This window comes from Brassica rapa, chromosome A01 (genome assembly GCF_000309985.2).
Source record: "Brassica rapa cultivar Chiifu-401-42 chromosome A01, CAAS_Brap_v3.01, whole genome shotgun sequence".
NCBI lineage: Eukaryota > Viridiplantae > Streptophyta > Magnoliopsida > Brassicales > Brassicaceae > Brassica > Brassica rapa.
In genome coordinates, this window is record NC_024795.2 from 28,522,023 (window position 1) to 28,528,101 (window position 6,079).

The window sequence follows — 6,079 nt, forward strand, 5'->3', positions numbered from 1 at the left end:
ATGAAGTTTTACTAAATTAATTGGTAAACAAATTATAACGATTCCCATATACCATGAAAAAGAACTTAAAATACATTAATACCAATTTAGAATGTGGTTAGAAATTTTAAAACAACACTAAAGATTATAAGCTTATGTATATAAAGTATTTACCAAAAACTCAATATTTTCGAAGGGGTTAAAAACACATGGGTTTTGAGAAAATTTCAAAAAATATGAAAATGATGTTTTAATGCATAGTTGTATCCTGCACTAACATATGATGATGGTGAAAGAGGTTTGAAGCCTTTGTTGTCTCCGTTTTTCAAGAGAATAATTATTTTATAGTTGTTATTTCATTGATTTAGTGAGTATTATGAAGTTTTACTAAATTAATTTATAAACAAATTATAACGATCTTATATACCATGAAAATGAGCTTAAAATACATTAATACAAATGTAGAATATGGTTAGAAATTTTTAAAAACAACACTAGATTATAGGCTTCAGTATATAAAGTATTACCAAAAACTCAATATTTTTGTAGGGGTTAGCCAATAGATTTTGAGAAAATTTCAAAAAATATGACAATATTGTTTTAATGCCTAGTTGCATCCTGCACTAACATATGATGATGTTCAAAGAGGTTTGGAGCCTTTGTCGTCTCCGTTTATCAAGAAAATAATAATTTTATAGTGGTTATTCCATCGATTTAGGGAGTATTATGAAGTTTATTAAATTATTTGATAAAAAAATTGAACGATGCTCATTTACCATGAAAAGAGTTTAGCATACATTAATACAAATGTAGAATATGGTAGAAATTTTAAAACAACACTAAAGATTATAGGCTTCAGTATATAAAGTATTTACCAAAAACTCAATATTTTTGTAGGGGTTAGCCCAAGATTTTGAGAGAATTTTCAAAAAATATGACAATATTGTTTTAAATGCCTAGTTGCATCTTCCACTAACATATGATGATGTTCAAAAGAGGTTTGGAGCCTTTGTCGTCTCCGTTTATCAAGAAAATAATAATTTTATAGTGGTTATTCCATCGATTTAGGGAGTATTATGAAGTTTTTATTAAATTATTTTGATAAAAACAATTGAACGATGCTCATTTACCATGAAAAAGAGTTTAGCATACATTAATACAAATGTAGAATATGGTAGAAATTTTAAAACAACACTAAAGATTATAGGCTTCAGTATATAAAGTATTTACCAAAAACTCAATATTTTTGTAGGGGTTAGCCCATAGATTTTGAGAAAATTTCAAAAAATATGACAATATTGTTTTAATGCCTAGTTGCATCCTGCACTAACATATGATGATGTTCAAAGAGGTTTGGAGCCTTTGTTGTCTCCGTTTATCAAGAAAATAATAATTTTATAGTGGTTATTCCATCGATTTAGGGAGTATTATGAAATTTTATTAAATTATTTGATAAAAACAATTGAACGATGCTCATTTACCATGAAAAAGAGTTTAGCATACATTAATACAAATGTAGAATATGGTAGAAATTTTAAAACAACACTAAAGATTATAGGCTTCAGTATATAAAGTATTTACCAAAAACTCAACATTTTTGTAGGGGTTAGCCCATAGATTTTGAGAAAATTTCAAAAAATATGACAATATTGTTTTAATGCCTAGTTGCATCCTGCACTAACATATGATGTGTTCAAAGAGGTTTGGAGCCTTTGTCGTCTCCGTTTATCAAGAAAATAATAATTTTATAGTGGTTATTCCATCGATTTAGGGAGTATTATGAAGTTTTATAAATTATTTGATAAAAACAATTGAACGATGCTCATTTACCATGAAAAAGAGTTTAGCATACATTAATACAAATGTAGAATATGGTAGAAATTTTAAAACAACACTAAAGATTATAGGCTTCAGTATATAAAGTATTTACCAAAACTCAATATTTTTGTAGGGGTTAGCCCATAGATTTTGAGAAAATTTCAAAAAATATGACAATATTTTTTTATGCCTAGTTGCATCCTGCACTAACATATGATGATGTTCAAAGAGGTTTGGAGCCTTTGTCGTCTCCGTTTATCAAGAAAAATAATATTTATAGTGGTTATTCCATCGATTTAGGAGTATTATGAAGTTTTATTAAATTTTTGATAAAAACAATTGAACGATGCTCATTTACCATGAAAAGAGTTTAGCATACATTAATACAAATGTAGAATATGGTATGAAATTTAAACAACACTAAAGATTATAGGCTTCAGTATATAAAGTATTTACCAAAAACTCAATATTTTTGTAGGGGTTAGCCCATAGATTTTGAGAAAATTTCAAAAAAATATGACAATATTGTTTTAATGCCTAGTTGCATCCTGCACTAACATATGATGATGTTCAAAGAGGTTTGGAGCCTTTGTCGTCTCCGTTTATCAAGAAAATAATAATTTTATAGTGGTTATTCCATCGATTTAGGGAGTATTATGAAGTTTTATTAAATTATTTGATAAAAACAATTGAACGATGCTCATTTACCATGAAAAAGAGTTTAGCATACATTAATACAAATGTAGAATATGGTAGAAATTTTAAAACAACACTAAAGATTATAGGCTTCAGTATATAAAGTATTTACCAAAAACTCAATATTTTTGTAGGGGTTAGCCCATAGATTTTGAGAAATTTCAAAAAATATGACAATATTGTTTTTGCCTAGTTGCATCCTGCACTAACATATGATGATGTTCAAAGAGGTTTGGAGCTTTGTCGTCTCCGTTTATCAAGAAAATAATAATTTTATAATGGTTATTCCATCGATTTAGGGAGTATTATGAAGTTTTATTAAATTATTTGATAAAAACAATTGAACGATGCTCATTTACCATGAAAAAGAGTTTAGCATACATTAATACAAATGTAGAATATGGTAGAAATTTTAAAACAACACTAAAGATTATAGGCTTCAGTATATAAAGTATTTACCAAAACTCAATATTTTTCTAGGGGGTTAGCCCATAGATTTTGAGAAAATTTCAAAAAATATGACAATTTTGTTTTAATTCCTAGTTGCATCCTGCACTAACATATGATGATGTTCAAAGAGGTTTGGAGCCTTTGTGCTCTCCGTTTATCAAGAAAATAATAATTTTATAGTGGTTATTCCATCGATTTAGGGAGTATTATGAAGTTTTATTAAATTAATTGATAAAACAATTGAACGATGCTCATTTACCATGAAAAGTTTTAGCATACATTAATACAAATGTAGAATATGGTAGAAATTTTAAAACAACACTAAAGATTATAGGCTTCAGTATATAAAGTATTTACCAAAAACTCAACATTTTTGTAGGGGTTAGCCCATAGATTTTGAGAAAATTTCAAAAAATATGACAATATTGGTTTAATGCCTAGTTGCATCCTGCACTAACATATGATGATGTTCAAAGAGGTTTGGAGCCTTTGTCGTCTCCGTTTATCAAGAAAATAATAATTTTATAGTGGTTATTCCATCGATTTAGGGAGTATTATGAAGTTTTATTAAATTATTTGATAAAACAATTGAACGATGCTCATTTACCATGAAAAAGAGTTTAGCATACATTAATACAAATGTAGAATATGGTAGAAATTTTAAAACAACACTAAAGATTATAGGCTTCAGTATATAAAGTATTTACCAAAAACTCAATATTTTTGTAGGGGTTAGCCCATAGATTTTGAGAAAATTTCAAAAAATATGACAATATTGTTTTAATGCCTAGTTGCATCCTGCACTAACATATGATGATGTTCAAAGAGGTTTGGAGCCTTTGTCGTCTCCGTTTATCAAGAAAATAATAATTTTATAGTGGTTATTCCATCGATTTAGGGAGTATTATGAAGTTTTATTAAATTATTTGATAAAAACAATTGAACGATGCTCATTTACCATGAAAAGAGTTTAGCATACATTAATACAAATGTAGAATATGGTAGAAATTTTAAAACAACACTAAAGATTATAGGCTTCAGTATATAAAGTATTTACCAAAAACTCAATATTTTTGTAGGGGTTAGCCCATAGATTTTGAGAAAATTTCAAAAAATATGACAATATTGTTTTAATGCCTAGTTGCATCCTGCACTAACATATGATGATGTTCAAAGAGGTTTGGAGCCTTTGTCGTCTCCGTTTATCAAGAAAATAATAATTTTATAGTGGTTATTCCATCGATTTAGGGAGTATTATGAATTTTATAAATTATTTGATAAAACAATTGAACGATGCTCATTTACCAAGAAAAAGAGTTAAGCATACATTAATACAAATGTAGAATATGGTTGAAATTTTAAAACAACACTAAAGATTATAGGCTTCAGTATACAAAGTATTTACCAAAAACTCAATATTTTGTAGGGGTTAGCCAATAGATTTTGAGAAAATTTCAAAAAATATGACAATTTTGTTTTAATGCCTAGTTGCATCCTGCACTAACATATGATGATGTTCAAAGAGGTTTGGAGCCTTTTTCGTCTCCGTTTATCAAGAAAATAATAATTTTATAGTGGTTATTCCATCGATTTAGGGAGTATTATAAAGTTTTACTAAATTAATTGATAGAAACAATTGAACGATGCTCATTTACAATGAAAAAGAGTTTAGCATACATTAATACAAGTGTAGAAGATGGTAGAAATTTTAAAACAACACTAAATATTATAGGCTTTAGTATATAAAGTATTTACCAAAAACTCAATATTTTTGTAGGGGTTATCCCATAGATTTTGAGAAAATTTCAAAAAATATGACTATATTGTTTTAATGCTTGGTTTCATCCTGCACTAACATATGATGATGTTTAAAGAGGTTTGGAGCCTTTGTCGTCTCCGTTTATCAAGAATAATAATTTTATAGTGGTTATTCCATCGATTTAGGGAGTATTATGAAGTTTTACTTAAATTATTTGATAAAACAATTGAACGATGCTCATTTACCATGAAAAAGAGTTTAGCATACATTAATACAAATGTAGAATATGGTAGAAATTTTAAAACAACACTAAAGATTATAGGCTTCAGTATATAAAGTATTTACCAAAAACTCAATATTTTTGTAGGGGTTAGCCCATAGATTTTGAGAAATTTCAAAAAATATGACAATATTGTTTAATGCCTAGTTGCATCCTGCACTAACATATGATGATGTTCAAAGAGGTTTGGAGCCTTTGTCGTCTCCGTTTATCAAGAAAATAATAATTTTATAGTGGTTATTCCATCGATTTAGGGAGTATTATGAAGTTTTACTTAATTATTTGATAAAAACAATTGAACGATGCTCATTTACCATGAAAAGAGTTTAGCATACATTAATACAAATGTAGAATATGGTAGAAATTTTAAAAAACACTAAAGATTATAGGCTTCAGTATATAAAGTATTTACCAAAAACTCAATATTTTTGTAAGGGTTAGCCCATAGATTTTGAGAAAATTTCAAAAAATATGACAATATTGTTTTAATGCCTAGTTGCATCCTGCACTATCATATGATGATGTTCAAAGAGGTTTGGAGCCTTTGTCGTCTCCGTTTATGAAGAAAATAATAATTTTATATTGGTTATTCCATCGATTTAGGGGGTATTATGAAGTTTTATTAATTAATTGATAAAAACAATTGAACGATGCTCATTTACCATGAAAAAGAGTTTAGCATACATTAATACAAATGTAGAATATGGTAGAAATTTTAAAACAACACTAAAGATTATAGGCTTCAGTATATAAAGTATTTACCAAAAACTCAATATTTTTGTAGGGGTTAGCCCATAGATTTTGAGAAATTTCAAAAAATATGACAATATTGTTTTAATGCCTAGTTGCATCCTGCACTAACATATGATGATGTTCAAAGAGGTTTGGAGCCTTTGTCGTCTCCGTTTATCAAGAAAATAATAATTTTATAGTGGTTATTCCATCGATTTAGGGAGTATTATGAAGTTTTATTAAATTATTTGATAAAAACAATTGAACGATGCTCATTTACCATGAAAAAGAGTTTGCATACATTAATACAAATGTAGAGATATGGTAGAATTTTAAACAACACTAAAGATTATAGGCTTCAGTAA